Raw genomic sequence first — 22459 nt, 5'->3', positions numbered from 1 at the left:
TCAATGGTTTCCAACAGTGTCTGATTCCTATAGTGAACCAATCAAATTTCTAGTTGGAGCCTCAGACCTAATGACTCAATAATTTCATATATATATATATATGGATATATACATTTCATATATATGTATAGATCTATGGATCTATCTATCTATACACACACACACACACACACACACACACACACACACATATATATATATACACCTCCCCCCAAACAAATTCTTTGCATATTCAAATGAAATCAGGTTTTATACCCAAAAGACCTGGCTGAATAACCAATTCTTTCCAGATTTCTAGAAATTTCCAGTTTTCACACTGAATGTTCCTTGGCCAGGCAACAACCTCTTTCCTGGGAAAATCAGCAAGGAAGATCACTATATCAGAGTGCTCAAGTTTTCTCAACACATTCTCTTCAATTATTTTTCCCAGTATCTCTTTCCCCTTACCTCTTCTTCATCCCAACAAATAGTCTACACCTTGAAACTTTAGTCATGGAGGCTGGAACTCACACAAACCTTAACGTCTAAACAACAAAGTCATAGGCAGCAGTGGGAAGGATCCTTTGGTGACTTGAAATAATGTCCTGACTATTCAGGCCTGTGTTTGTGTGAGCTGATGAGAGGCTGTACTTACTACTAGTATATGTTCTTGTGGTGACAACCAGCAGGAGGTGGAAAAGGCATGGTTGTGCTGTCTTTTAGGCTTCTAAGATGAGACTTGCTGCCTGACTTTAATTGCATTGTTGGTATTCTTAATATCTGCAAGAGCAGAATAAAAATAGGGCAGGGAATGTTCAATGACCATTCTACTGTTTCTGCTCTTAGTGGAGATAACAGATTCCTCTTAAGCATGTACTTACTGTTTTATAATAGAGAGCATTACAAAGAATAACAATAACAACAGGTTTAGCGAGCAATATGACATTTGTTCAGCTATCCTAGCACTTTGTATCCTATGTTTGTACAGTCTCAAACTGCAGGAGCTACCTTATGTGGTTTTTCAAACAATTATACAAGGTACATTCAAATAAATGTGGGTGTATGTATATACACGTAGATTATATTTTCTACAATACATCAATGCTTCATTTTATGTTGACACATATTTATTAGATACCAAAATTCTGTGAGATTTCAAACCTGTATATATTGTGTAATGTTCAAATCAAGAGAAAAATATTCATATTTTGAATATTTATCATTTCCTTGTGATGAAAACATTCAAAATCCTTTCTTCTAGTATTTTTAAAAAACAAAGTACATTTAAAGCCACCCCACTTATTAATTCTTGGTTTTATTTCTTGATTTTTAGAAGTTTTATTAAGGAAGTCTGTGCCTGTGCCAACATGTAGAGTGTTGACCTATGTTTTCTTCTAGCAGTTGCAATGTTTCTGGTCTAATTCCTAGGTGTTTGATCCACTTTGAGTTTACTTTTGTGCAGGGTGAGAGATAGGGATGTAGTTTCATTCTTCTACATTATGGATATCCAGTTTCTCCAGGATCATTTGTTAAAAAGACTACCTTTTTTTCAAAAGTGTGTTTTTGGCAACTTTGAGGATTAGATGACTTTATCTATGTGGACTTGTCTCTGTGTCATCTTTTTTTATTCCATAGCAAAAAACAAAACAAAACAAAAAATACAATTGAAAATGTGAAGAGAATACCTACAGAATAGTATAAAACCTTTGCCAGCTATTCTTTTAACAGGGGATTGATATCCAGAATATATAAAGAATTAATAAACTTATCACCCAACCCCCCAAATAATGCAATTAATAAATAGGCAAATGAATTAAACAGATTTCTCTCAAAAGAAGTAGTAGAAATGACCAACAAATATATGAAAAAATGTTTGACATCCTTTGGAGTCAAGGAAGTATAAGTCAAAAATACACTGAGATTTTATCTCACTTCAGTTAGAATGGCAATCATCAAAAATATAAATAATAATAAATGTTAGTTAGAATGTGGGGGGAAAGGTACATTTATACATTATTGGTGGGACAGCAAATTAGTATAACCACTTTGGAAAGCAGTATGGAGATTTCTCATAAGACAATGAATGGAATCACCATATGACACAGCTGTCCCATACCTTGATATTTGTCAAAAGAACTAAAATCAGCATATGGTAGTCATACATGTATACCAATGTTTTTAGTAGCACAATTTATAATTACAAAGTTATGGAACCAGTCTAGATGCTCATTAAAGATGAGTGGATACAAAAATGTGGTATATATACAGCATGGAGTTTTACTCAGCCAAAAAGAACAATGATAATATGGCAATTGCTGGTGAATGGAACTTGAGAATATCATGATAAGTGAAATAAGCCAGACTAGGAAAGCCAAGGGTCAAATGTTTTTGCTCATAAGCAGAAGCTAGAGAAAAATAAGAAATAAGAAGGGCATCTCTTAAAATAACAAAGAGAACAATGGAATAGAAAATGGGAATAAAGAGAAGGAAAGAGACACAACTGCAGAATGGAATGGACCAACGTGTACTGTGTGTATATATGAATATATCACAAGGAACTCCACTTTTATACATAACTATAATGTACCAATTAAGAAAATAAATAAATAGAAGCAAAGTCAAGAGAGTAGAGGAAAGAGGGAGGGTAAGGGAAGGAAAATGGTGAGGTAAAGGGGGAAGTACTAGGGATTGAAATGGAGAAACATGTCAAAATGAACATATGGTGTATAGTGCAAAATATAAATATTTAAAATATCTGAAAACATTTAAAGTATATTAGCCTTATGCATATTTACCTTTAAGTGCTACAGAACAGTAGGCCCAACTTTTCTTGTCTAACTATAGCAATATATGTTCATCGATCTTTCTCTATAAAAAAATATATATATATATATATATATATATATTTATTTATCTGTATTTTTTTTAAAGATGAGAGAAACATCACTAATGATAGAGACAATTTGAAGTACTAGGTGTCAAAATATCCACCAGGGTTTTACTGTTCAATGCCAGAGGAACTCAGCATACTTGAGCAATAATCATTCATGTGTTCATAGAGTTTTTTCAAGGTTAGGGACCATTCATTTCCCACTGCATCCCATGTGGATGTTTCATCTTTTTGGTAATTGCTATTATAGAATAAATATCATATTGGGTTCTGCCTCAATAATTCTCTGGGAATTTATTTGTGTACATTTTAAATTTATTTGTTTAGCTTTGCTAGTTAATAATCATGTTTTCTTCAAGGGTCATTTTCTGGCCTTTTGCTGGAAGTCAAGTATTATTTCTATGTCATAGATTATTGCATGAGCAAAAAAAAATTCACAATTTTAAATGAAACTGTGGCTTCTTCAGCATGGGCACCTGAATGTGTTTGTGGTGCCAATATGACATGGTACAATAAAAGGGGTCTGAAAATCAGAAGTTGCTTCTTTCAGGCAGTGCTTGGGCACCCTGAATGTTCCCCGGAAGCTATTCACAGTGATCCCAGTAGACAATGAATGATACAGGATGCTGGTTCCACATGTCAAGTTAAGTGTTTCTGAGCAGGTCATTAACACACTACCATTTTGTTAACTTCTATAATACCAGGCATTGCAATTTAAACTAACTCCTCAAACAGTATAGCTCATAATGTTTGAAACACATAAAAAAACCATAGCCTTAATTCCCAAACCATCTTATGCCCCAAATACACATTCCTTTTACCCCAACCCAGAGGCTGTCTTTTAGTTCATTCCATCTTTGACCTGGCCATCACCTCTCTTTATGCTCTTAACATGTTTCTCATGTGGTGTGAATAGTGACATTAAAGTAATTGCTCATAATGTTCGTGCCCTATAGAATGCCTAGATGAATGTTCATTTTATTTGTATTCTGTCAAAAAGCCTAATCATTATGTATCCCAAATCCAGCTCTTTCTAGAAAAACCTACTAGATCAAGCATCTCCCTCTAGAATAAGAAGATCTAACCTGAGGAAAATGCAAATCTGTGAGTTGAGGTGGTCTCCATATGCACACAGAGCTTATAGGAAAAAGGGTCCTGTTCCTGAATAACAAAGAGAACTCTGGGAGGGTTCCTTAGAACAATCCTGACCCCAGTTCCTTCTACATACTCAAACATGAAAATTCACCTCCTTTCTCCCCTTAAACCATTCCTAATCCTCATTGAGCATACTTTCTGACACACAAGTTCTTTTTTTGAACAATTTTGAGAAGTTTATCATCTTCTCCTAGATCCACTTTTTTCTCATTAGTTTTACTATCAGATTTGAATATTTCAACTGTTACAATTCCTAAACCCTGAGTCCAGATGTGCTGCAGGAATACTCACCCTGGGACAGGCCACCCTGAGGTAAGCAGGGAATCCTGAAAGGGTGGATCTGGGCACCTGGTGAGGCAGAAAACACATTCCATCTTGGAGGAAGTCAAAAGACAAAAGAAGAACAATAAATTACCAGAAGCAATATACAGATTCAATGCAATCTCCATCAAAATACCAATGACATTCTTCAGAGAAGTAGAAAAATAGTCCTAAACTTCATTTGAAAGAAGAAAAGAGCCAGAACAGGCATAGCAATTCTAAGCTAAAAAAGCAATGCTGAGGGCATCACAATACCTGACTTGAAATTATACTACAGAGCTATAGTAACAAAAACTGCATGGTACTGCCATAAAAACATACACATAGATGAATGGTACAGAATATAAGACTCAGAGACAAACCGACATATCTTTAGTCATCTGATCCTTGACAAAGGTGGCAAAAAAATACACTGAAGAAAAAATAGTCTTTTAAATAAATGATGCTGATAATCCATATGTAAGAGGATGAAACTTATCTCTCACCCTGCACTAAAGTTAAAATGAATCAAAGACCAAACTCCTAGAGGAAAATGTAGGGTCAGAAAATGTAGGCACAGACAATGACATTCTCAATAGCACCCCTAAAGCTCAGGAAATAATGCCGAAAGTTAATGAACAGGATGGCATCAAATTAAAAAGCTTCTGCACAGCAAAGGAAACAATTAGGAATGTGAAGAGAGAGCCTACAAAATGGATAAAATCTTTTTTTAAAAGGAGAGAGAGAGAGAGAGAGAGAGAGAGAGAGAGAGAGAGAGAGAGAGAGAGAATATTTTGATATTTATTTTTCAGTTATCAGCAGACACAATATCTTTGTTTGTACGTGGTGCTGAGGATCAAACCCAGGCCGCACGCATGCCAGGTGAGCACGCTACCGCTTGAGCCACATCCCCAGCCCCTGGATAAAACCTTTGATAGCTAGTCTTCTGACAGAGGATTTAGATCTATAATATATAAAGACCTCAAAAAACTTCACACCAAAAAACAAGTAACCCAATTAATAAATGGGCAAAATAATTAAACAGATACTTCTCAAAAGAAGAAATACAAATGGCCAACAAATACCTGAAAAAAATGTTCACACCATTAGCAATTAGGGAAACACAAATCAGAACTACACTGAAATTTTACTTCACATCAATCAAAATGGCAGTCATCAAGAATACAAATAATAATAAATGCTGGATAGGATGTGGATAAAAAGAACATTTTTACACTGTTGGTGGGATTATAAAGTAGTACAACCAGTATAGAAAACAGTTTGGAAGTTTCTCAAAATATTAGGCATGGAAACACCATATGACCCAGGTATGCCACTCCTCAGTATTTATTTTTTAAAATATATTTTGCCTTGGAAATGGACACAATATTTTTTATTTTATTTTATTTATTTTTATGTGGTGTGAGGATCAAACCCAGTGCCTCACACATACTAGCAAGTGCTCTACCACAGCCACAATCTCAGCCCTCAGTGTTTATCTTAAAGAATGAAAATCATTACACTATAGTGATACATGTATACCCATGTTTAAAGCAGCACAATTCATAATAGCTCAAGTAGGGAACCAGCCTATGTGTCCATAAACAGATGAATGAATAAAGAAAATATGGTATGTATATATATATATATATATATATATATATATATATATATATATATATAATAGAATTTATTCCTAAACATTTTTAATGATATTTGCAGGAAAATGGATGGAAGTAAAAAACATCATGTAAAGTGATATAAGCCAGACTTACAAGGTCAAGGTCTATTTTTTTTCTCTGATATCTGGAAACTAGAGAGGAAATAAGAGAAATGGGGTGAGGGGGCACACGGATCTAATGAAAAGCAAAGGGAGATCAGTAGAAGAAATGAGTCAGAGGTGGGAGGATGAGAGGAAGGAAGAAAGTGTTGGGGAGTGATAGTGGCCAAATTTTATGGTTATATTGTGTGCATATACAAATATGTAGCAAAAAATCCTATCATATGTACAACTATAATATGCCAATAAAACAACATAAAATGAAGTGGAAGAGGCACCTGGAGGGGATAGAAAGGACCAGGGGCCTGTCCTGAGCTAGAGATGAGGAGATGGGGATAGGATTGAGGAGGGGAAACACAGTGGATTACCCAGCTCCATCCATTCCCCTCCTCTTCCCAAGGCTGGGGATTTTCCATATGATTCCACCAGGGGGCAGTGAGGGTCTGGAATCTGCAGAGCAGTTGCTGTGGCTTACCATGAACAGTAATGAGATGCTTTCCTGTGATTGTCTCTAAAGTACTGGTGTGCCAGTCCTAAATATGTTGTACTACAACAAATTATTTTCCAGAATGCCTATCAATAACATCACGTCTCAGCATCAAAATACATCCCCCAATTTCTTTTCAGAGGCAGAGGACTTAGCAATGTCTGAACACACATCCTAACTGAGAGGGCCAGGAGAAGTTGAGCAGGTTGAGGAGTATGTGTGGTACTCCCAGCCATATTTCTTCCCGAGATAGATCTTCCTGATCTATTCAGCCATCCTGGTACCATGTCCTCAAGGACATCCCACACAGGACACAGAAGTGCTGGGAATCTTCATGTGACATTCACATAATCTGCCCTATTGGAAGATTAGGGACATCCCAAAGGGGCTTTAATTCCTGGGCACTCTCACAGGTTCCATCTGCCCTGATTCAGAAAATACACATCAAATAATTTTAATCCCCTCAGCTAAACTCTCTGACCTGGGAGGTGGAGGTATCCAGAGTCCAAGGCATCTAAGGATGGGGGAGGAAAGGCAGGAAATGGAAGAGGTTTGCATGGAGGACCCTCCCTCCTCTGAGTCTTGACAAGGCAGAAGAGAGGTCTGGGGAGCAGGCCCAGTGCTGGGAGCTCAGGAGGCAGCACTCTTGGGGAATAACCACTATGGCCAGGGTTCTGCTTGTCCTTGCTTTCCTTACTCAGGGAACAGGTGATACCTGCAGGGAAGGGACACAGGGACATCTGGGCTAATGTTGTATCTTCTCCAGCTCAGGCTCACCTAGGACCAGCACTGATGTACCAGAGTGTGTTTTTTTTTTCTCTCTTTTCAGAAAAGTTTCTGATCCCAGTCTGCTCTGACTCAGTCTCTATCAGTATCTGGGTCTGCAGGATAGGCAGTCACGATCTCCTGTGCTGGAACCAGCAATGATATTGTGAAGTATAGCTGTTTCTCCTAGTATTAAAATCTCCCAGGAGTATCCTCAAACTCCTGATTTATAGAGTCATTAATTGTCCCTCTGGGATACCTGATTGCTTCTCTGGCAACTTAGATTCTCTGATCATTTTTAGCCTTCAGCCTGAGGGAGAAGGCTGATTATTATTGCTGCTCATATACAAGCAGCAGAACTTTACATAGTGTTCCAAGTTCAAGGGGAGGTGTATACAAAACCTATTCTGAGCTCATATGCTCCTCCTCACATTGAAGATGCTTCCTTAGCCCTGCACAGAGAGGACTTCATGCCACAGGGTCCTGAGAATTCAATTCTCTCTCATTTACAGTTTTGTCTTACTATGAAATACAAAAGGAAACAACATTTCTTATTTATTATCTAAGGACAATAATAGTTTGTTCTTTGCTGTGTGATGTTGTACCTGAATGTGCAACTCTTTTCAAATCCTTAAATTTGGTCCTGTCCCAGTAGTTCTCAGGGAAATCCTCATTCTCAATACCTCTTACTGCTACACTGTGCAGACCTGCCTAGAATCACTTCTGCATAGAATTTGAATCCACCATCCTGTAGCCAACATCTCCAGTTTTGCTCTTTTGATTGTGTCTGATGGTGAAGTAATAACCACTGAGAAAATCATCTGAGAACATTACTGAGGGAATGAAGATACAGGGAAAAATGCTGTCTTTCTTGAAGTCATAGACATTTGTCATCATAGTCAAGTGAAGTGTACTGGACAGAATTTGAGTCAAGACTGTGTTCTTAATCAGGATTCTCTTTTCCCTTAAGCACCTGAAACCCTATCCTGGATGTACCCTGCAGGTAAACTGTCTCTCACTATGATGGGCTTGTCCTGAAAGGGTACTCTTGTTCCATAAGAAAGGGATGTCTTGTGGGTGTATTCTTCCTCCCTCAGTGATTCCCAACAGTTCATGATTTCAATGGTAAGTCCAACCAATTTCTAGCTAGGATTCCCATTATAATGATTAATGAGTACACTTGTACATAAAAATATAGCCAATAATTCTTTGAACAAGGGAATAAGTTTAGGCTTATTTCCCAAAGATAAGAAACAGGCACTTGTCTGAAACAATGGAAAAGTGCTGGTTTATTTCCCTCCATTAAGTGATGGAGCAAGCAGAAAGTGAAGCAAAGACTAAGCACAAAAGATTAAGGGTGGCATTGATGTGGGACACAGGAAAAAGTTGCACAGACCTCCACTGATATCTGATTCCTGCCATGGGACTGGGTTAGAGAAAGCAGCCACTAGAAACATGGCCTGTGGAGTAGAGACTTTTACACAAGTGAACAGCTCTGCTTTTCCCTCCTTTCTCTGGGATCAATCTGCAGATGAGGATAAGATGAGGGCTTGGAATTAATAAGGATGGACACAGTCTCCATCCTTCAACTGTTGGGGCACGCAGACACAACAATGAAATATTTTTCAAAGGCAAATTTTAGTCAATGCACTGGAGATAATAACAAAGACTGATGAGTACACATAAAAGGAGGATCTCATTCAGGAAAAGATAATAAAGCACTTTTCTGGTTACTAACACAGAAAAGGAGCTGTGCCTTTGATCATAAAGTCAAGAGTATTTAGTCTCAGAAATCAGCCTGAATGATGGAATAAGGCAGGAAGGGCCCAGAAAAACTTTGTATCTGGAAGAGCAGAAAGAAGTCTTGGAGGCAGAATCAGAGTGAAGAGGTGTGAGGAGAAAGAGGGGTTGAGGAATGGGATCAGGTGATTCTGCAGGCAAGAGAAGCAAGGGAGGAATCTTGTCTCAGTGTGAACACAGAGACACATCAAGGGGCATGGTGAGTAGATTCTCCATGAGCCAACTAATGCTATCAAAGGCTCCATAGTTGTCACCTGGAGAATGGACTACAAGGTGCATAAGTGAAAGATGGGTCAGCTGTGAGTTGATCACCAATTCTTTGATGCATATAAGAGGGCATGTTGAATCTGGTGTATGCGGACTTTACTTATTAGACATCATGCGTTTCTTATGTCAGACTAGAAATTAGAAGTCCTTTTTGATTAAAAAAAATAGAAAACACTTTTCCTTCTCTAGGTTTTATATGAGGGGACAGTTCCTTGCTATGACTTGGAGATCACTAGTCTTTCTTTCTTCAGAGATCAATCTTCTCCTACCCCTATCTAACATAGTTCTCATCTGTGGTGTGCTGCCACTTTTTGGCTCACTCTTTCTTTTGTTTCCTTGCTGTAACTTTGTCTCTCTCATTTCCAGATACTTTGACATTATTTCTATTATCAGTTTTTAAAGGTCGGTGTAAAATCTTTGCAATATAGTCTTAATTATATATCAGCTGTCCTACTTGGTCAATAGGATATCTGTTCATTGTTTTTCTAATATCAGTAGAAACTTTCTGGTTCTTTACATGCAGTTGCCTTGTATTTTATATGGGATATGTCTAATTATATATTATTATGATGAGAGTATTTAAAATCCTATGTTGATGTTTTTGCTTTAGCAGACTATATGCACATTTTAGACTAAACCAGCCTTCTGTGGAATGTGGTTTCAACTTTGTATCTATTTAGAAATCCTTTGCCTTTACCTTTGGATCTTTGTTTATTGTAAGCCTTGCAGGGGTCAGCTGAGGTCTAGGTAGCAGTCAACATGTCAAATCTTGTCCATATTCTTTCCTATCCCCTGTGGGATCTGGTTGATACAAGGGTAGCTCAGAATTGAGCCTGAGTTGCAGAGTGATTTTTCCAAACTCATTCCTTTCCACACCCTTCCCACTGTGTGTGGGTCCTCAAGCCTTCCCTTCTGGTCTTCTGGCAACGAGACTGGAACTTTAGTTTCCTTGAATATTTGTTCACTCCCTGTGACAGAGGCCAGGACCACATCCAGTTCTAAGAGGACACAGAGATTAAAGCAGTGTGATTATGTGATACTCTCTTGGGAAATTAGCTTTTCAAATGAAGAAAAGGCCCGACAGTCTCCATTGCCACTGCTGTGACCACAGAAGAATTTCCCAAGTGAGGATCAAGTAGAATGAAGGAAAGAAAAACACTGAGACAAAGAAAACATGCATATTCCAAGGTTTCTCAGAGCATGAGGAATTCCCTTTCTCCTCTGGGGCCTCTTCTAGAATTCTTTCTGTCTATATGCCCATTCTCCATCCAGGTCTCAGGCTTCCTAAGAGCAGGCCTGAGACACAGGATAGAAGTGGAAAATTCTCCTCTGTGTGTTTTTAATGTGCTGGTCTCTTCTCCAATCTGCCTTCTGTGATTTGCTTGCCTAGTGGTCACAAAGATCTTCCATGTATGCGATCTGAGGTTTATATGCTGAATTCAGTCTGAAAAGATGGTGTGTGCTTACTATACTCTAAATGAAATCTAGAAACAACAGTGATATTTTTGCTTAGAAAATTAAATCAGTCTGAACCACAGGCCACACAAAACATACAAAGATAGAAAAGACTTTTAAAAGTATTTTCAGAAAATGAATGGGGGACTTAGTGTCACAACTGTGTTATTTTTATTATATGCTCCTTAAGATAACTCTGCTTTGTCATGCCATGTTCATGGGGTAGGATGGAAACAAACCAAGAAGGTAGAAAATAATTTAAATAACTAATTATCTTTGACTAGACATATAAGTTAAACATAAAATTGAATGTAATCTTCAGTTAAGTATGAAGTGTATAGTATAAATAAAAGATGCTTAAGCTAGGTGAAATAAGCTAGGCACAGAAACATAAAAACTAAATGATTTCGATTATATGTGGAAACTATAAGAGAAGTACTAACAGAAGTGGAGAGTAAAATGGTTTCACAACAGGGGTAAGGTGGGGAACAGAACAGGATAAAGTATGATTTAATAGAAGGGGACAAATTTTCAATCAGACAGGAGAAATAATTTCTATTGGTTTACTGAATAGTGTGGTAACTACAGTTAATACTAATATATTATGTATTTCAAAATTGAATAAAATATAACTTAAATATTCTCCTCACATAAAAGTGATTTTAAAATTTTAGAATAGAGAATCATCTAGAAATGAAAAGAGGATAAGTGATTTCTTTTATAGGTAGGCATAGTGAGTGATTATGTTGAGGGAGAGAGCAACTGGGAATGACTGCTAATGGTCATGGATTTTCCTTCTTGGGTGATGAAAATCTCTAAAATTAATTGTGGTGATTGTTGCACAACTCTGAACACAGTAAGGGGCATTGGAGTGTCTACTTGAAATGGCTGAATTGTTGATATGTGAGCTACAACTCAATAAAGCTGCTTTAAAAAACAAAGCGAGGCAAGTTCATTAGCCTGACTTAATCATTCAACAATTTATCTATTTTGTAACAATAACACATTGTACCAGATAGTATAAACTAAGATATAAAATATCAATTAAAATATAAAATATTTGGCAAGGCAAGGTGGTGCATCCCTATAATCCAAGCAGTTTGAGAGATTGAGGCAAGAGGATCCTGAGTTTAAAGCCAGCCTCAGCAATTTACCGAGGTTGTAAGCAACTCAGTGAGACCCTGTGTATAATACAATATAAAAACAGCTGTGATGTGGCTCAGTAGTTAAGAAACCCTGGATTTAATCACTCAGTACCCTCCCCCCAAATATAATTTAAAATAAAATAAATAGCCCTTGTTTGAATAGAAAAAACCATTTTCAAATCTTTGCCTTCTCATTTTGTCCTTATGTCCTTGTGGATACCCTACACAAGAAGCAGGACTCTTGGAATTCACTTATGGGACTGAGATTTAGCCACTGCACAAAAACTGATCATTACTTGGGAATGGTCAGACGGGAACAAAACTGCAAAATCAAGACAAGATGATGGCTTTTTGTGGAGCACTCTGTTTCTCCATGAGACTCCTTCTTTGACCAGAGGATGGTCCATGAGGCATGTGGTGAGTGACCAGGGAGTGACTGACAAACTGGTGGAATTTGATGCTACATATTTTTCCACGCATAGCACAGGGGAGGGACAGAAACCCAGCTGCCTCTGGGGATACCCCACCAACAACCACCATAGCAGGTGTTTCCTGGGGCCAGAAACCTAGTTTACTAGCAGTAGAGTGATCTTGGAGGATGGACTCCAGAAGTGGGCACTGTGGGGTGTGACCTGGAGGTCTGAGACACAGTGAGAACTCAGCAGAGACACTGAAGAGCTAGAAGCTCACAGAGATGATGGACTTCAGCAGATCTTTCTCTCCTGTGCAATCAAGGATAGAGAATTTATGTTTCTGATCCTCAGGAAATCTAAGGCAGGGAGATTATATCCTCTCAGCTGAACTCTTCAGGAGGGGGATGCAAAAATGTATAGAGTTCAGGATAAGCCAGAGTGGGCAGAGGAGTGGAAGACACAAGAAGCAGATTTTCCTTAAGGACCTCCTTCATTTCTCTGAGGCAATGAAGCAGATAAATAAGTCTGGAGGTGCCAGGTCCAGTGCTAGAGTCTCAGGAGGGGGAGTGCTCTGGGGCACCACCACCATGGCTTGGACTCATGTGACATTTGCAGAAAAGGGGTCTTGGGGACATCTGGACAAAGGTTTTGCCTTCTCCTACTCAGGTTTGCCTTGGAAAGGGTTTGATTCAACATAGTTTGTTTTCCCCTCTTTTCAGGTTTCTGGGCCCAGTCTGCTCTGACTCAGCCTCCCTCTGTCTCTGGAACTCCTGGACAGTCAGTCACCATCTCCTGTGCTGGGACCAGCAGTGATATTGGGAGATTTAATGATGTCTCCTGGTACCAAAATCATCCAGAAACAACCCATAAACTCATGATTCATAGTGTTAGTAGTCGGCCCTCAGCTATCCCTAATCATTTCTCTGGCTCCAAGACTGGTAACACAGTCTCTCTGACCATCTCTGGGCTGCAACTGGAGGATGAGACTGATTATTACTGCTGTTCATAGGCAGGCAATTACAATTACCACAGTGGGCCAAGTTTAGGGAGAAGTGAGACCAAACCCCACCCTAAAAAAATACATGTACATGCAGAATTTAAGTCAGGGGCACTCTACCGCTGAGCCACATCTCCAGCCCTATTTTGTATTTTATTTAGAGACAGGGTCTCATTGAGTTGCTTAGTACCTCACTTTTGCTGAGGCTGGCTTTGAACTTGAGATCCTCTTGCCTCAGCCTCCTGAGCTTCTGAGATTACAGACATGTACATATTTTTTGAAAAATATGAGAAAGTTCTTACTATGGATAAGAAATTTGAATTTTTGAGGCTTTCATATTTCAAAATATCTGCCAGAATTTTACTCTTCTATGCCATGGGGCTCAGCATTCAAGGAAATTCCCATTCTCTCTAGGGAATTCCATGGCTGAGAGTGAGACAAGCATGCATTTTTTGCCTCATTTTTGGAACCTCCCAGGAATTCTACTTTCAGGTGCATCTTTCCTTCTTTTCCACCTGCTGCATGGATCTGTTCTGGACCTGCTGGGGGTGCAAGGAGGAGGGTCCAGGCTTCCACCTGAGCTTTATCATAGCAGCATGGGGTCACAGTGCTAGAGCACTGGGCCCATCTTATTTATTTATTTATTATTATTTTTTTCCACACAGAAAAGCTGTTCTTTTATTTTCTTCTACATGCAAGTGGTTACATATATCAGAGCTACAAACTGCAGGACATATTGAGAAGTGTAAGAGCCATGAAAAAATATGAAACTTTTTGCATTCCTGTTGCTAATTCCAAGATCTGTGTTATGACCTGTATTTTGTGCTTTCTACTTTCTGAAGCTGTATTTATCAAAAGTATCTATCAGCTCTGAGTGAGAAAGACAGTGGGACTAGGGAGTCAGAAAAGATGCTGGTCCTGGGCCTGAAGTCTAGAGGTGAACAAGATTCCTGAGGTCAGAAGGCCCCTCATCTCAGCAGTCTTTTCTTCCTTCAGGATACCTCTCCCATGGTGTGACCAGTTCTTTCCACTCTTTCAGGGCAGCTCTCAGCAGGGGGTGGAACAACGGGTTTCTGGGTCAGTAGCAGTCTCTGAAGTCTCTCAGAAATTCCATTCAAATCATGCTTTTCAGTAGATGCCTGGTGTGAATCTGCTTCATAAACTCGTCCTTGTCGAAGCACAGCGCATCCGGCCCAGTGGGCAGGCTCATCCCGCGCCTCTCCATCCCGCCCACCCTTCAGCTCCAAGTCCTGCCGGACTGCGGAGGCGGACGCGGCCCCATCTTTTTAAAATAGTTTTATATTCTGGGTTCATGGATTCTGGGTGACTTTGTTCTGCCTCATACCAAAATGGGAGCTTCTTTCACCCTACTCTTGCTTTATATTTTTCTTATAGAAATTGTCTCTACGTATAATTTTATTCTGAGTCCCTGTTCTTTGTAGTTAAGGAAAGGGACTTAATTCAAGTTTATTTCACTTTAACTTTAAAGTCTATTATTGTATAGTGTACCATATCAAAAGAGGATTCTGACAGATGAATAAATTTTTTTTTTGCAGTACTAGAGATAGATAAAATAACTATTTACAGTACAATGAAAACCAATAAATGGTGACTATATCTGCCTCCTCCCATTTCTTCTCATCCCAAGAAGCAGGCATCATGGTAAAAGGTCAAGGCTTTCCTTGGTTGGCCATCTGTCATTGATATGTTCTTTTGCCAGGAAATTCGCATCCAACAGGAATTTTGTTAAGGGTAAGTTTCCTCATATCCTCTGCTCCTTAGCTCAGCAAGAGTTCCAGCAGTGGGTCTGGTAACAGTTTTTTTTTTTTTTTTTAATCAAGGATTGAACCCCTGGGCACTTACCCTCATCTGCAGCCCTTATTTTTATTTTTTATCTTGAGGGCAGGGTATTGCTTAGTGCTTAGAGCCTTGCTAAGTTGCTGAGCCTGGCTTTGAACTTGTGAACCTCTTGCCTCAGCCTCCAGAATCACTGGAGTTATAGGCATACACCACCATGCTAGGCTTGATAACACTTCTTTTGAGAGGAAGAAGATTGATGAAATTCTGAATGATGAGGCTTCAGGTAGAAGGGAAATTAGGAAATTCCTGCTCCTGATCCTGATGAGACTAGCAGAGAAAGGAAAGTGTAGATGAGAATCTGGCCCTCACCCAGGCATAATATCCTTAGCAGTACGAATGTCTATTGTGCAAGTCCCTTTGAAAGTCAGATTCACCAGTTGAACAAGTCTCAATAGGGACACTTCTGGGAAGGAGGTGGTCACACCACTTAGTATTCATGAGGTTCACAGAGTTCTCCATAGCATCAGCTCCACCTGGACTCATTTTCCACAAATCTGTATTTGCCTTTTTGCAGAGAACAAACCAGGGTAGGGAGGACCTAGAGACCAGAGCTACAGATAGGGAAAGGATGGAAAATTATTCCCTTATCTAACCAACAATCTACACTCAATGTTCTGATTTCATTCTGCCCCAGGCCCATCACTGCCACTGCAGGTGTTGAGACTTGTGCAAGTATTTTTACAAGGGCTCTCATGGCACGCTGAGAATCAGGCTTTCTCAGGTCTAGCACTTTTCAGTATGGTTCATGGCTTCAAATCTGTGTAGCTCTCCATTACGCTGTTCCTGACACTCTTGTTTGTGAACCTTTTAAAAACGTTTCAGTCCAGTTTCAGAAGGGCACACTCTCTCAATCAACATAATAAATGTTGCCAGAGGCATTTTTTTCCCCTAAAGTCTTGCAATCCTCAATCAAAAGCTCACCAATGATGCTGTGATCAGAATCCAGCACCCACTCTGGGAGAATGAGGAGATGTCTTGAGACTGGAGTATGTTTTGTGACTGTGGTGGGAGGGAGTGAGAGAAAAGGAAGCTTTCTAATGGAATTTCTAGGGAATATATTTCATGGCTGACATTTTACTGTCAAAATATTTCTGAAGGCTGACCACACTTTAGAAAGTTTTCATGACCATCCTGGGGTTCCCAGGGGTTCCCTCCCATCCTGCACCAAATCCTGCTGGCCTGGCGCAAGTCCTTGTCTGGGCCCTGGCCCGGCCCCAGGTTGGAGAAGCCAAGACGGCGGCGCTGGGATCTGGAGGGTCCATTCTTGTGATTCTCAATGGAGAGTGAAAGCACAGATTCATAATGAAAACCAGCCCCTGGTGGCCAGCAATTCTCAAAAGATGGAGGCTGCCTCTTCCTGTTCAAGATGCCCCATGCGAAACACCAGAGGAGGAACCTAAGAGACCCCCTGCCCAAGAGGAGCCTAGTCAAGCACAGGCCTCCAAAGAGGTGGCTGAGTCCAACTCTTGCAAGTTTCCAACTGGGATCAAGATTATTAACCACCCTACCATGCTCAACATGCAGGTGGTGGCCATCCCCAACAATGCTGATATCCAAAGCATCATCACAGCATTGTCTGCCAGAGGAAAGGAGAGTGGCAGCAGTGGGCCCAACAAATTCATCCTTATTAGCTGTGGGGGAGCCTCAACTCACTCTTCAGGACATCAGCCTCAACTCCAGACCAGCAATGATTCTAAGAGTACAGAAGTTATTACAGACATATTGGGACCAAAGCCTGCTATAGGGATTCAAATGTTCTTAGACCACCTGGACCCATTCTGGGGCAGAGACTGGAGAACTGTGCTGGTGGAGACACAGCAGCCTACACCCTGGACAACAGCTTAACCAACATCCAATGGCTTGGAAAGATGAGTTCTGATGGACTGGGCTTCTGTAGCATCAAGCAAGAGATGGAGAAAAAAAGAGAATTGTCACCCGGAGCAGAGTCAGGTTAAGATGGAAGAGCCCTCAGGAACATCAACATCCTGGCAGGACTCTGTGTCTCAGTGACTGCCTTACTCTTACATGGCCATGATACAGTTTGCCATCAACAGCACTGAGAGGATGTGCATCTTGAAGGACATCTATACTTGGATTAAGGACCGCTTCCCCTATTTTAAGCATATTGCCAAGCCAGGCTGGAAGAATTCCATTCGCCACAACCTTTCCCTCCATGACATGTCGGGAGACATCTGCCAATGGCAAGGTCTCCTATTGGACCATTCACCCCAGTGTCAATCGCTACTTGGTGTTGGACCAAGTGTTTAAGCAGCAGAAATGACCTAATCCTGAGCTCCGCCAGAATATGACCATCAAAATAAAACTCCCACTGGGTGCACGGTGGAAGTTGAAGCCTCTGCTTCCTTGGATCAGCTCATACCTGGTGCCCATCCAGTTCCCGGTGAACCAGTCACTGGTGCTGCAGTCCTCAGTGAAGGTGCCACTGCCCCTGGCAGCTTCACTTATGAGCTCCCAACTTGCCCATCATAGCAAGTGAGTCTGCATTGCCCCCAAGCTTCTGGGCTTCCAGTCTTGGTTAAGCAGGTCACCCTACCCTCAGATTGTGCATGTAGTCTTCTAGATTCTCTTTTAGGATTTCTGCTACTAGCTGATGAGGGTATAGCCCCTCTTCCTGCTGTGGGACCAGTGAGGGAGGAGAAACCCCTGCTTGGAGAAGGGCTGTTGTCTTTGCTTCCAGTTCAGTCCATCAAGGAAGAGGAAACTCATCATGAAGAGGACATGCCACAATTAGTAAGACCCATCAAAGTGGAGAGCCCTCCCTTGGAAGAATGGCCCTCCCCATGCCCATCATTCAAAGAGGAGCTGTCTCACTCCTGGGAGGATTCATCTTGCTCTCTCACCCCAAGACCCAAGAAGTCCTACAGTGGGCTTAAGTCCCCAGCCTGATGTGTCTCAGAAATGCTCGTGATTAAAGGAAGGGAGAAGAGGGAGATGAGCCAGTCTTGAAGGAAACAGCGTCTGCAGCCTCCCTGTCTGGATGAGCCCAAGCTGGTCTTCTCAGTGGGCCCCAGCACATCCAAACGAGCTACTGAGGCCCCCTCCTGGCGGAGCCTATCTCCCACCTGAGCTGCCTCCAGGAGGAAGGAGGACCTTTCAAGACCCCCATTAAGGAGACTCTGCCCATCTCCTCCACATCGAGCAAATCTATCCTCCCCCAAACCCTTGAATCCCGGAGGCTCACACCCCCAACCGAAGCACAGGGTCTTGATTTCAGCTCAGTATAAACCCTCCAGGGCGCCTTTGGCTCCCTGCCTGACTCCCTGGGGCTGATGGATCTGAGCACCACACTGCTGAAAAGCATTTCTCTCTTTGACTCACCCTGAGAGCTCCTCAATTCAGAACCCTTTGATCTTGCCTCTGACCCCTTTAGTAGCTCTTCTCCCACTGATCTGGAAGTTCCCAAGACAGGCTCCCCAGAGCTACAGGTTCCCAGTCTTTCAGCCAATTGTTCTCTGACTGAAGGTCTATTTCTGGATACGATGACTGACAGCAAGATCCTGCTGGATATCAGCTTCCCTGGCCTGGAGGAGGACCCATTGGGCCCTGACAACATAAACTGGTCTAAGTTTATTCCTAAACTACATAGAGACTGGACTTGACCTTACCTTGCTGCTCAAGCTGTCCACCATCCCAGGCATTCATGTGGCTGGGCAGTCCCAAGGCTCAGTGAACCCCAATTCCTCTGAGTGAGGATAGCTGGTAGGGACCATGCTACTCCTCTTAGCTCCCTAGCCTGATTATGCCAAGGCAGCAGTCACACCTTAACTGCTGCTGGGACCTTTGCAAGCAGTAGGGTAAATGGTCTCTGTGCCACCTAAGCTTCTTGAGAGAATCTAATTCCTCTACTCTCCCCGCCATAAGCTGAAGGGTGAGAATGTCAAAAGTAATAGTATCACAAACCATTTTCTTATTTATTTTTATTGGTTGTTCAAAACATTACAAAGCTCATGACATATCATCTTTCATACATTTGATTCAAGTGGGTTATGAACTCCCATTTTTTACCCCAAATACAAGTTGCAGAATCACATCGGTTTCATTCTGTGCCCAGCAGTCTCACCTTCCCTGCTCCTTGTAGGATGACCCTTGTAAATAGTGTAAATTTTCCAAATTATCCTCTAATTATAAATGTAATAAGCTTATTTCCTTAGATCATTGTCTAGAGACTGCCAGAAGGTGGGCAGGGTAACAAGGGGTTGCAATTTGCCTCTGTTCCTTGCTTTTGGTTCCTGAAGAAGGGCAGGACCTGCAGTGCAGGTTTCTTCTTGATCCGAGGTATCTAGCTGGTTCTTTACTGTAGGCACCCAATCTGCCTCCCAGGGTCCCTCTTATTGCTCCTTCCTCCTACCTCCCCATGTTTCCAAGTCAGCTTTCCTGCAAGAAATTCTGGTTTAAAAGGTCTCAAATCAGGTCAAGAGTTGAATTTTGGGGTGGTTGAATAAATGCATCTACAGCAAAGAGAATAAGTGCCCAGATATGCCCCCTATTATATGTTTCTCTGATAATGTCCCTAATTATGCCAGGGAGACTAGAATTGACGAGAACTCAGGCGGAGGCTTGAGAAGGTAGAAAGGACCCCCTGACCTGCCTGGCTTCCTTAGCTTGCACCTCAGCTTTGCAAAGAGCCACCCTGGGCCCCAGCTGACTGCATGTACATGAGCCAGATCAGTCACACTGTTGTAACTACCTACCAAATAAAATCCTGGGTGGGAAAAAAAGTTTTCATGAAAACAAGAAGATGCATTTAATGAGCCCACGTGTGGCTCTTTCCATGTTCTTGTGCTGACATTTGAACTTTTTGAATGTGTGGATTTAATTGTACTTGATGAATCACGGATTAGACTATAATTTCTGTCTGTTCTCCTTTGAGGACACTCATTTCCTATATAATAAGTCACATGATTATCCCACAGGTTACTGATAATTTTTTTTCTGTTTTTGGGAAGATTCTTTTACTGTTAAATTTTCCCTTTTTATTTTATTGATTAGTTTATATTATGAGGCTAATCAGGGTGACTCCTGTTTAGCATCTATTTTTCATTTCCTATCTCCAGGAGAATGTCCATCTGTAATCATTCCACACATTTCTCTCCTTTAAACTTTAATTTTCTTCCTGTATTTTTCTAGATTTCCATTCACTTCAATAGTGTTTGCCCTTATTTCTGGGATGGATTTTGCAATGGGTGCCCTAAAGCCTTTGTCAGAGAAATATAACACTTCTGTCATCTCCTGAATGTCTTTCACATGAATGTTGAGCTTCCCTAAATCCATTATATATCAAGATAGTTGGACTCTATTCCAGACTTCCAATATTATTTTATAAAACTCTTGCATCTTGTTAAGATCCTATCTCAGGTTACTTTATAAAAGTTTTGCAATACTCTTTGCATTTATTTTGTATATACACCATACAGTCTCCCACTTGGAAACTGGTTGTGGACTATCCCTACCCCTCAATCCTGTTTTCAGTTTTTGCATCTTCTTTAGTATCAGATCCATGTGTCTGCAGTATAGAGGTAAGGCCATAATAAGATCATAAGTGATCTGGGTGGTTGCTTTCCCAACCTCATCTCTCTCAACCTCCTTAAGCCTTATCTGTGGTGTTTCCCCTTCTCCCACTGGTTTAACAAAGTGTATGTTTATTGCTGAGCACTTCTATGTCTAAACATGTGTCCAGGCTGAGTACCAGGAAGACAAGGCAACAGAACCAAGGAAGCTTCATGCCATCCCCTTGGATGCACTCTAGATCAGGTCCTTGTTCCTTCTGCTGTGACTTCTGTCAATGAAGCCAAATGTCCTGAAGGATGGGGTATTGAAAATGGACAGCAGGAAAACAAAACATGATTTCTCAATCCTACTCAGAGCATCAAGAGTCACCTTTCTCAGGATGGAACACTGAACAAGGAGTTTGTCCTGTCTCATATGGGATCCCTTTCAGTCCAGGGCTGCCTGGAGTCCAAGCCAGGGAGAAAAAAGGAGGAGCAGAAATCTCACCTCTGAGTCCTGTCTTCCTACCTTCCCTTCTATGGCTTGTATTTCAGGGTTCACACACAGCTGTTTCATGCATTTTGGGGCCCATTTTCTTTTTTTAACTTTTTTGATAGAGAAACTATTACCTGCAAAAACAATAACATGTTGTTTTCAATATGGAAATTTAATTAGTATAAAGTAAATAAATATGAAAATACAGAGACTGAAAAAGCATTTCATAAATTTTTATGAGAAGCATCAGGAAGAAACATTTCTGTGGTTCTGTTTCTCCTGTGTTCCAAGGTTCAGAGAGCTGGTTTTATCATGGACAATGAGATACAGAGGAAAATAAAACAAAAAAGCAGAAAAAAACACATCTCTGTGACTCAGCAAATAAAACAGATAAATTGGAATGAATTTTCAGACAATTATGGAGTTCACCATAAAACCATATGACTGTTGTAGATACAGATGACTTATTTTTCTGTCTTCCTATTCTTTTTCTCATTCATTTGTCCATAGATTACCTGCATTAGCAATGCCATTAATAGTGTTCATTTCAAAATCTTAGTTCAGAGAGGTATGCAGATGTTCAGATGTTTATCTTGCAATCACATAACTTGCTTCACATGAAAACAGCTGTGTATCTCAGATTAGCTTACTTTAAGAAGAAAGATACTTTCTGCTGTCATTGAGAAGTTCTTTAAGAATTGCTTACTTTAGCTGGGTGCAATGGTGTACACCTTTAATCCCAGCTACTCGGGAGTCTGAAGTAGGAGAATCATGAGTTAAAATCCAGCCTCAGCACACTTAGAGAAGCCCTAAGTAATTTAGCAAGACCCTGTCTCTAAATATCTCAGGTTTCACTAGGTGGCATAGTCTAATATTAGAATCCTTTCCTTCCTCTGAAGAGATCTATGAAATGGACTCAGAAAACAGTGATTTTTTTGTGAAGATGGCCTGAACTTCATCAAGACTGAATAGAAGGATGTTTTTTTCAATTTCATGGGAGGCTCACACCAGACTTATACAAAAGTCTTCTACCATGAACCAGTATTTCACCACACAATTGGCTCAATTTTTATTCCAATTTTTTGGGACATGACCATTATGAGATTTAAAAAAAATTGCTAGTATCACTTGAAAGTGTTTATTACTAAATTGTCTTTGATGCA

General features: G+C 40.5%; 1 pseudogene; it reads left to right on the top strand.

Moving 5' to 3' along the window:
* The first annotated feature begins 16595 nt into the window (after positions 1-16595).
* LOC101977072 (forkhead box protein M1 pseudogene) lies at positions 16596-18913 on the top strand (annotated as a pseudogene).
* The last annotated feature ends 3546 nt before the right edge of the window (positions 18914-22459 follow it).

Source organism: Ictidomys tridecemlineatus, chromosome 2, assembly GCF_052094955.1.
Source record: "Ictidomys tridecemlineatus isolate mIctTri1 chromosome 2, mIctTri1.hap1, whole genome shotgun sequence".
Classification (NCBI taxonomy): domain Eukaryota; kingdom Metazoa; phylum Chordata; class Mammalia; order Rodentia; family Sciuridae; genus Ictidomys; species Ictidomys tridecemlineatus.
Note: the sequence above shows the minus strand (reverse complement) of the source record. Positions and strands in the feature narration are given on the sequence as shown.